The sequence below is a fragment of the Sphaerodactylus townsendi genome, linkage group LG10 (genome assembly GCF_021028975.2).
Source record: "Sphaerodactylus townsendi isolate TG3544 linkage group LG10, MPM_Stown_v2.3, whole genome shotgun sequence".
Taxonomy (NCBI): Eukaryota; Metazoa; Chordata; class Lepidosauria; order Squamata; family Sphaerodactylidae; genus Sphaerodactylus; species Sphaerodactylus townsendi.
The window spans coordinates 19,564,061-19,573,695 of NC_059434.1; the positions used below are offsets into that span (position 1 = coordinate 19,564,061).

The 9,635-nt window shown below is 45.7% G+C and overlaps 1 protein-coding gene across 1 annotated transcript in view; it reads right to left on the reverse strand.

Moving 5' to 3' along the window:
- The window catches only part of LOC125440310 (amyloid beta precursor protein binding family B member 2-like), a 150,131-nt gene extending 140,743 nt beyond the window's left edge, over positions 1-9,388 (reverse strand). Inside the window, exon 1 of the mRNA XM_048510063.1 lies at positions 9,219-9,388. The gene's annotated coding sequence lies outside the window, so the exon portion shown is untranslated. The remainder of the gene's footprint in view (positions 1-9,218) is intronic.
- Between the last annotated feature and the right edge of the window lie 247 nt (positions 9,389-9,635).

Consider the following 9,635-nt stretch of genomic DNA (forward strand, 5'->3'; position numbering starts at 1 on the left):
AGTAGGGAAAAAATCCAGTTTACCAGATAGGAGTCTGCCTGCTCTTAACCACTACACCACACCGGCTCTTAAAGATGCAAGTCCACAGTTCCAAATCCAAAAAGCCTGATTTCAAATGCAATTCAATTAAGATTTGTAAAAATGGAATCAATCATCCAATGATGCGTTATCTTTAAAACTTCAGGAATACTCTTAAAGATTGGTTAAAATGAGAAAGGGGAATGCAGAATTTAAAAGTATATTTGCCCCAGTGATTTATTTTTTACTACATTTTTACCACATCCTTCTTCCAAGAAACTCAGGGCCAACGAGCATCAATCTCTCCTGCTCAATCTTACCCTTACAACAACCCTAAGAGGAAGGTTAAGCTAAAAAATTGTGTCTGGCCCAAAGTCACAAGCTTCATGAGGGAGTGAGGATTCAAACCTGGGTCCCCCAGTCCTAGTCCAACACTCAAGTCACTACCCCAGTTGTCTCTGAGGGCATGCAATGCAATCCCACAGCGGAAACCAAATTAGATTTAGCTAGTGGAGAGAAATTATCTAAGGCTGTTTCTGCACAGGCAAAAAACAGTGCCCTAGGGATCGTAAAAACACTGTCCCTGGGGCGCTGTTTGCACAGCTGGTGCTGCTGCATTGCAGCAGTGCCGTGCTCACACACACACCCCAACAGCCGCAAAAACGCTGCTTTTGAAACTCACACCCTGGGTGAGTTTTTTCAAAAGTGGCGCTTTCACGCTGGTGCAGTGCAAAGTGCACTAGCGTGAGGGCGCCACTTTTGATCCCTCCGGTTTCCCATTCACCTACCTCTGCTCCCTGCACCACTCTGGACGGCAGGAGGGACACACCGGAGGTTGGAGGGCAGCGTGGGCGTGTCCCTCCAACCGTCCAGAGCTGCGCAGGGAGGAGAGGTAAATGAACAGGACAATCCGCCTCTGCACACTGGCATGAATTATGCAGGTGGAGACCTGTTTCCTGCCGCTTTGCAGAAACGGCCTAAGAATCTCACAAGCAATGACTTATTTAAGCATACCCAAGACAATATCCTCACATTGCAGGATAGTGCACTCTTTCTGTTATAGCCAACCTTTTCCAACAAGATTGTCCTACCCACACAGAATAATCCAGATACAAATTACTACAACGGTGCCACAAAATGCAGTATTCACTGATGTGTGAACGCTATCCTGAGATACCTGCATTCAGCATTTCTGTACCATTTAAGCCTCTGATACTACAATAATATTAATTAATCCATATGAATTCTCCCTTAAATCCTAAAAATGAACCCCAACTCAGCTGCAAAATTTTAAGTAGGGCACCGAAGACTTTCGCACTGCATTCTGGATCAAGCTGGATTAATAATGGCATTTCCAAGAAGCGTGAAGACATTTTTGCATTCATAACATTCATGTTTATGACATTAAGACGACGCAAAAGCAGGGATATAAGGTGAGAAGCTACCTTCTTGATCAGAATACTGATCAAGAGTGCAGAAAGAATCCAAATTTAATTATGAGGCGCAAAATCTCCCCACTCAGCTATGAAGCAGATCTACGGTCAATGTTGCAGCTGTCCTGTCTACCTAATATGAACTTGGCAGTCTTATTTTAAATGCTGACACATGCATGCCAGTCAAATAATCCAAATTTAAGACTTCCGCTGTACTTCCTGAAGTAGACCTTAGCAGCTTTTTGGAAGTGATACCATTTGTCAAAACAGAAATCCGAGAGTTCGGAGTCCAGTTCCAAATTCACAGATCCACTTTAGCACACAGTTCCTTAAACCAAATGCTGATTTTATACTAGATCACCTCAAGTGTTATTACTTGGTTAGATTGGGAACTTGAAGATGCTACTTGGCTGAAGCAGACTAGACTATATAATAGCATCTTCTAGGAATATATTCCAAGGCGTATTTACCGGTACCGCTAACTGTATTTTTTTTTCTTTAAAAGGAACGCAGTCTGTATAACTGAAAGGCATTTTTGTGTACCACTGAAATCCATGAAAGATGGAATGAACCAACACAGTACAGGGAGACAGGAAATCAAACGTCTCTTCCTGTGGGGTTATATTGTCTTGGGTTTTTCCCCTCAGTTTTGTGGCACTAAATCAGGACTACATTCCTGCCTAACTCTTCCATGCTGTTGCCCCCAACCCAAGACCATAAAGTAGATTAAAAGCATAACTACGTGATGGCGAAAGGCTGCCTATTAGAACTTGTCAGTTATCTTATCATTTGGATTTGGTTTGTAGTACTCTTGACCAAAAGGACCAGGGTTCTAGAACAAGCAACATCAGCCGGATTCACAGGAACAAGGTGGTTATCGCGTAACAGGTTTGTGACATGCAAACTTCCGGCACCATAAATGAAACACAACCATTAAATAATGAAAATAGGTTCTTCACAAAGCCCAGCTCATGGCAGAAATTTCATACAGTTGCTACTGAACAATACAAAAAGGGCATTTTTTTTGTTTTTTGCAAATTTGATTTCAGATCACATCAGAGAATGCATGGTCAGTTATTTTTTAATATGTGGGAGGTTGGGTTGCGATGACAAATCTTGGAAACCCCTGTGCTGCATTCCCCCTGTTGATATTAGTCCAGGCAAATCGGAAAGTTTAGTTGGGGAAGGAAGTAAACAGTCAGCAAGAGGAAAAAGACCGCACATGTATTCCTTAGGTTAGGGACCAGGTGACAGCCCCCAAATTAGGTTCTGACACAGGAATTAACATCAGGCCAAGAGACAATAGCATGCCAAATGAACTTTGTTAAAATAACACATTTTTCAGCAGGCTACTGGGGATGCATAAAGGTCAGATCCCTAGATTTTATTCTGCCCTGCTTTACCAATTTCCTTTAATTTTGCTGCATTGATAACCAGGTTTAGTTTACTTCCACGCACTCAGACTCCTTTGAGCATAGTTGAAGAAATATAATTTTTTTTAAAATGCTGTCAACTGAATAATTTATACAAATTCTGACCGTTCTGGAAATGGTATTGACCTATAAATATATCCCACTGTGTCCTTTGCTAACGTACCTTTGTTTCAAGGTCTTCCAGTTTACTCTGGGTCCACCCTCTTCATTTCCTAACGATGGGAACCAGATTAGTCACCCTCCAGTTCCCGTGTCCTTTGTCAAGAGCTTCAGGATGGGATATATGGTTCCCGTTGTTATTTCCTTCTTAATTGTAAAATACTAGTCACTTGGCCGACTTTAAATTCTATTTACCAAGTTTGTTCAGGTGTAACAGCAAAGTCTTTTAATACTCTGCTCCCTCACAGGCACAAAAAACATTTCTTCTGACTCCCTTTAAGATGTTCATCTTTAAACAAGTCTCACTTTCCTTTGAGGATCCTTTTATCATTTGATTTTTGTTCTCGTTTTTAATTTTTAAAGCAAACTATTAGTATTTATTAACTAAATTAATTGCACAGCGGCATATCTGTGGGGAAGGTGGGAGCTCTTGATCAGCTAATTGTCACTCACCAAGCCATAAGGAACGTCCCTCTTCCAACAGCTCTGGCAAACCTCAGCCGTACTCCGGTGGTCAGATATTAGCAACACCTTCTGTCATGCTCCTTTCTGGGATGTCACAATGAGAAGAGGGCACAGTTTCATGCTCTTTTTTGATCTTACCTGGGGGATGTTGAGAAACACGTCCTTCTAGCCACAGAATAGAAGCCATGGCAGAAAGAGGTCCGAAGGCTCTGACCTACGTAGAGCAGGGGTTTGCTCAGCTGAGATGGTTTGGGGAGGGAGCAGCAGTGGCGTAGGAGGTTAAGAGCTCGTGTATCTAATCTGGAAGAACCGGGTTTGATTCCCAGCTCTGCCGCCTGAGCTGTGGAGGCTTATCTGGGGAGTTCAGATTAGCCTATACACTCACACACACGCCAGCTGGGTGATCTTGGGCTAGTCACAGCTTCTCGGAGCTCTCTCAGCCCCATCCACCTCACAGGGTGTTTGTTGTGAGGGGGGAAGGGCAAGGAGATTGTAAGCCCCTTTGAGTCTCCTGCAGGAGAGAAAGGGGGGATATAAATCCAAACTCTTATTCCAAACTCTTCTTTAAATCAAAGAATTGTTTTTTATACCCCACCTTTCTCAGCCGTGGAGTCTCAAGGCGGTTTACAAGGAAAAACCCCATCCTCTCCCCACAACAGACACCTTGTGAGGTAAGTGGGGCTGAGAGAGTTCTGAGAGAACTGTGAGTAGCTTAAGGTCACCAAGCAGGTTCCTTGTGGAAGAGCAGGGAAACAAATCCAGCTAACCAGATAAGAGATTGCTGCTCATGTGGAGGAGTGAGGAATCAAACACGGCCCTCCAGATTGGTATCCACCACTCTTAACCACTACGCCCCACTGGTGTTTCCTACACATGCAGGAAACACAATATTATGGATGACTAGCCCACCTTGTATACAGAATATCACTTTAAACAAATAAATCTTATAAAGTCTAAGGTTTAATGATAAAACAAATGCTTTGCCTGCGGGAAATTTAGTTCCTCACATTCCCTAGATCTGAGTAGACAAGCATGCAACAAAACAGACCAGCAGTCTGACTCAGTAGAAAGGAACCTTTGTATGTTCCTACATGCAAAAGTAATTTATGGAATATTATGCTCTTTCAAGAAACCCACTTCAGGCATCATAGAATGAAATCATTACTTACAAAAAAAAATATGAAAACAAAATTTAAGTTAAAGAGGAGATGGGGGGGGGGGGGGGGGAAGTACCTTGTTAAAAATCTCACATGCTATCAAATGAACCAAACACTATTGTAGTAAATAATCTCAGAAAGTGAACTTGGGGTTTCTATAGGTTTATTACAGGCAGGGAAATTCATCAGAAAATATTCCAAATATCACAAATGCTTGACTGTAGAACGCAGAGGCCAATTTGCTGGTGATCCCTGGCCCTTCCATGATGCGGCTAGCCTCCACCCGGGCCAGAGCCTTCACACCTCTGGCCCCTGCCTGGTGGAACACTCTCCCTCCAGCTGTGCGGGCCCTGCGGGATCTCAATGAGTTCCGCAGGGCCTGCAAGACCAAGATATTCCGCTGATGCGCCCCCCCCTTAACATCTGTGGACCCTGCTGTCCCTCCCTCTTTTAGGAGATCTTTTAGGGGATCAGTTAGTAGGTCGCCAGCTGCTGTACACTTGTTGTGCTTTGGTACTAATACACTGCTTTTAATGGGGTTTTAATGGTTTTAATCTGTATAGAGCCATTTCTTTATGATTTATTTACTTACTTGAGATTTATTGATTTTATTTTGTGCTCTATTTATATGTTCATGTTCACCGCCCTGAGCCCTCCGGGGGAGGGCGGTATATAAATATAATTAATAAATAAATAAACTAAAAGAGCAGCATTAACCAATAAGTGTTTTGATGTGATCCCACTGGGTGCCATTAACCAGCTTCAGCACAGCAATTTTAAACACATGAAGCTGGCCAGCAAATATGATATAGAAAGGAGATAGTATCAGCCACGAGTCTGGGTCAGAACTAGATTACAGGCATTGCCTAACTATACAGCAGTACATGAGCTCAGAAACCTTCAACCATTAGAGACGGCTGCCCAAACGTTCCTCTTACTATAGAATACGTTGAAAACAGACACACTACACAACACCATTTTCGTCTCACACACACCCCAGCCACATTTCCTTCAGCAGTCAAAATGGTGGGCAAGTCAGACAGCCCATCAGTCGAGATATTGCCCACCCAAAGATGGCAAATGGTAATCCTGGATTAACCTAATTTATTGCATAAAGTAAAGCAGGGAAGTACAATATTTGCCACTCTGGGCCTCTTAAAGAACGATGGGATAAAAACTCACTAAACAACTTCTTCTGTTCCAGCATCAGCAAGATGGGATAAAGTCAACATCTTAATAAAATCAACTACAAACCCTCCATCACACCCCCAACAGAAGCGGAACAGTTAAAACCTACAGGGAATACAGGTCCCTCAAAATACACAGATTTAACGTCAATGAGAAATAAACAACAATCTCAGAAAACCAGGCCTGGTTGAATGGTCCAGGCTGGACTGTAGAAGAACAGAATGAGAAGTAGCAGAGAAGACAACAGGGGAAAACAGTAATACTGCAAGTAAACCAAAGTCCAAAGGTAGGAGCCTCTTAATATTTGTGTGACATGGAAGAGACAAGCAGTGCAGACCTACAGTTACTTTCCTGGGAGTAAGCCCCATTGAATAGACCTGAGCAGGATTCTGAGGAGACATCACTGAGTGTGCACCAAGGTTGACCAACTGGACCTCCAAAATGTCTCAGAAAAGGTGTTTTAGTCAAGTCTTCCTTTCACTTATATCTGTCACCGATTTACTGCAATCCTAACTGGAACAAAGTTCTAACACAAAAACTAATAAGAAGTTTAAATGTTACATTTCAAAATAGTGCACTGAATGAAGTCTAGCCTACTAACCTGCTTGAGCAAAATCTAGCTTAAATGAAGTAGTTCTATCGGGGTGGGTGAAACCCTCATGCTTTAAGAAACAAAAGAAAGAAATGGACTTCATTTGCTAGTTTCAATATCTCCATTGTAAGGCCAGGCAATTAGCTTTGAAGCAGCAAACACGCTTTTTTTACTTCGTAAAAGGTGCGCAGACTTCAGATTAAAACTTTAAAAATTATCTTTATCAGGTATTTCTCCCTGGTATCACACAACTAAGTACCCGAGATCTACAAACATATTTTTAACCATCTCACTGAAATCAGTTCCAGTAAATGTTTCAAAGCATCATGACGAAATGTTAAGAAGGTTCCAACATACTTCCACAGTTCAATATATTAATTGGCTAATAATGGAGGCCAGCTGAGAATTTTTGTGAAGTAGCCCTAGAAAGAATAAGAAACTGTAGAACGATGGGTCATAATATTCCATGGAATTCTAGAATTAAGAGGCATCCCTTAAAACTGGTGAAATTGTGATTTCTGAATAAAGGTTCTTTGATTTGCTGAGTGTGACGAATTCGCTCTTATGGGGTTGATTTGCAAAAGTGCAGTTAGACAGAAAAGAGCCCCATCTCTCACTGACAAGCTTCTTTCAGCTTTTATAGCAGACAGCGCACCTTATCTGTGGCTGCCAGCTATACCCTTACAGCCCAGCCAATCAGGTTGCGCTCTGGCTGTTACTGTGGGGCTCTGCTCTGGCTAACTGCACCTTTGCAAATTAACCCCATAAGAACCTAATCCGTCACATATGTCCCACCCTCCAAGACATTCTGGATAATGAGGTTTCCAACAAGCCTTGTTGGAGCAATGGTTAGGGATTAGTGACCACATATCATCTATGTGACGGATTAGGTTCTTATGGGGCTCTTGCTCTGGCTAACTGCACCTTTGCAAATTATCCCCATAAGAGCCTAATCCATAACATCCAACAAACATAGTTGTGACCAAGAAGTTGAAGTCACTGAATTCACAAAGTGTACCAAGACCCACAGGTGGAGAATCCTGAGGTTGTGAATACTCTGATAGAAATGGGTGTGCAAGAGGCAGAACAAGTCAATGAAGAACAGACGAAGCTTACATCTAGGGTATGATTTAAATTACTCAAGAAAGTACCAGATGCTCGTCAACCACTTCAGCATCTTGGCACACAGTGGCCAGAAAAAGAAACAATGATTTGTTTTTTAAAATGACAACTGAACTAGAGTAATAGATTACTGATCGCAGTTTTTCCGTATTTGCACATCTTACAATACTAGAGACCTATGGGGGGGTGGGGGTAGGGGAGGGCAGAAATCAGCAACCAAGGTCTCCCCCCTTTGTGACAGGGTTCAAATCCAATGAAGAGGTCGCTCTTCAGTTCCAGTGAGGTCAGAAGATAAGGAGGCAGCAGCCAAATATCCCTCCAACATGCCTGGGGGGAAATAAACCCTCACAGCATCTTTTTTATGACTGTGTAAGGGATACTTGTTGTGGTTTTCCTTTCCACAACCTGCTTTGCGAGCCAATTTGAGGGATACAAAAATACAATAAATAATTAAGCAAGCAACCAAACAGTCCAAAAATAGCCCCGGCTGGGGCCCTGCATCAGCACTCTCTAAATAAAGGACAGACACCTCTTGCGTCTTGTAGAAGTCATTTCCTCCCTTAGCCGTTGGGAGTCTGGACTCAAGCTGCCTTTGGCCATCTTTGCAAGATCTCGGTGATGCCAGATGCACAGCCTCAATCTGTTTTCCACTGGGACATCCATGGGATTACAGTGCAGGAAACCCAGCATATTGACACGTCCCTTGCAAAGCAATGGCGGTGTTAGGATAATTGTGCTCTTTCTTTACTTCACACCTTCAACCTTGCCCTTACAGTGCCAGAGCCAACGCTGGGTTCCTTCAGACAGTCTTTTAGGGAGAAATCATCACTGACCAGATCCTCTGACCCCTGATCAAGAACACCACACGGCATCCCCCCCATGGAGGTCACTAAGAAGGAACCAATGATGGGGGTGGTGGTGGTGGTCTTCATTTCTGTCCCAAAAGCATGCAGCAATCGGGAGGGAGCCACAAACACAGCATGCTTTGGAGGCATATGGGAGACAATAATGTGATTGAGCCAGGACGTTTTGACCGGGCCTTGGGAGAAAGTCAATGAGCCGCAGCCTTGTCAAGTAGGTGCTGAGAATCCAGGTCCCCAGGAAGGAGCTGCAAGGGAAATGCAAGACCGCCCCCGCCCCCTGCCCTCACCGCCCTGCCTTTCTCCACTCCGTCTCGGCATTCTCCCCAGCCTGCCTTTTCCTCGCCTGGCTTCCCCCCCTTGACTCCCCCACCCAGCTTGCAAATCCGCTCGGCCTCCCACTGCAGCGCAGTCGCCCCCGCCCCAGCGCTTCCCCACCCGGACTCCAATGCGCATCTCGCCCGGGTCTCCACGGTCCCCTCCGGAACAACTCCGGAGGCCACCCCTGCCACCTCTCCAAGGCAGGGCGCGATCTGCCGGGAAGCTTCGCGGGATGCCCCCTCCCCAAAAAGCCAGCTGCCTCCTGCCGGAGCAGCGGCACTCCCCCTTCCCCTTATGCATCCTCCCCCCCTCCCCAGCAGCCGCATTAACGAGGTGGCTGCGTCCCCGCCAAAGCCGGCGCCGCCGCCGCCGCTGCTGCAGATGTGGCAGCTGGAAGAGCCAGATGTGGCCGCCTGCAGCGCAGCCAGCCACGCCGCCGCCGCCCGCCCGCCCTAGCCCGGGAGACCGACCTTGCAGCCGCAGCAGCAGCCGGCGCCGTAGGTCGCTTTCGCTTCGTCGCCCGCCCCAGCCGCCTCCTTCGCCAGCCCCGGTGCGGGATGCAGGCAGCCTTCCGGAAACGCTTTCCCAGCCCCGGGAAACAATTCCGGCTCCTCCTCCTGCTGCTGCCGCTGCTGCTCCTTCCCCCTCGCCCTCCCGAGCGCAGTTGGGAAGCCGAGCGCGCAACCGGGGCGCGCAGCCAGCGCGGCTCTTGGGAGGAAGGCGACGCGCTGTGGCCAACGATGGTCCTTGCAAGGACGACCGGCCGGAGGGAGGGAGGGAAAGCAATTTCTCCAAGCGGAGGAAGAAGCAGCCAGGCTTTATTTCGGAAGAGCAGGAAGTAGGGAGGAGGCCAGCCTCCTCCACGTGGGGACTTGGGGATGCTGTCA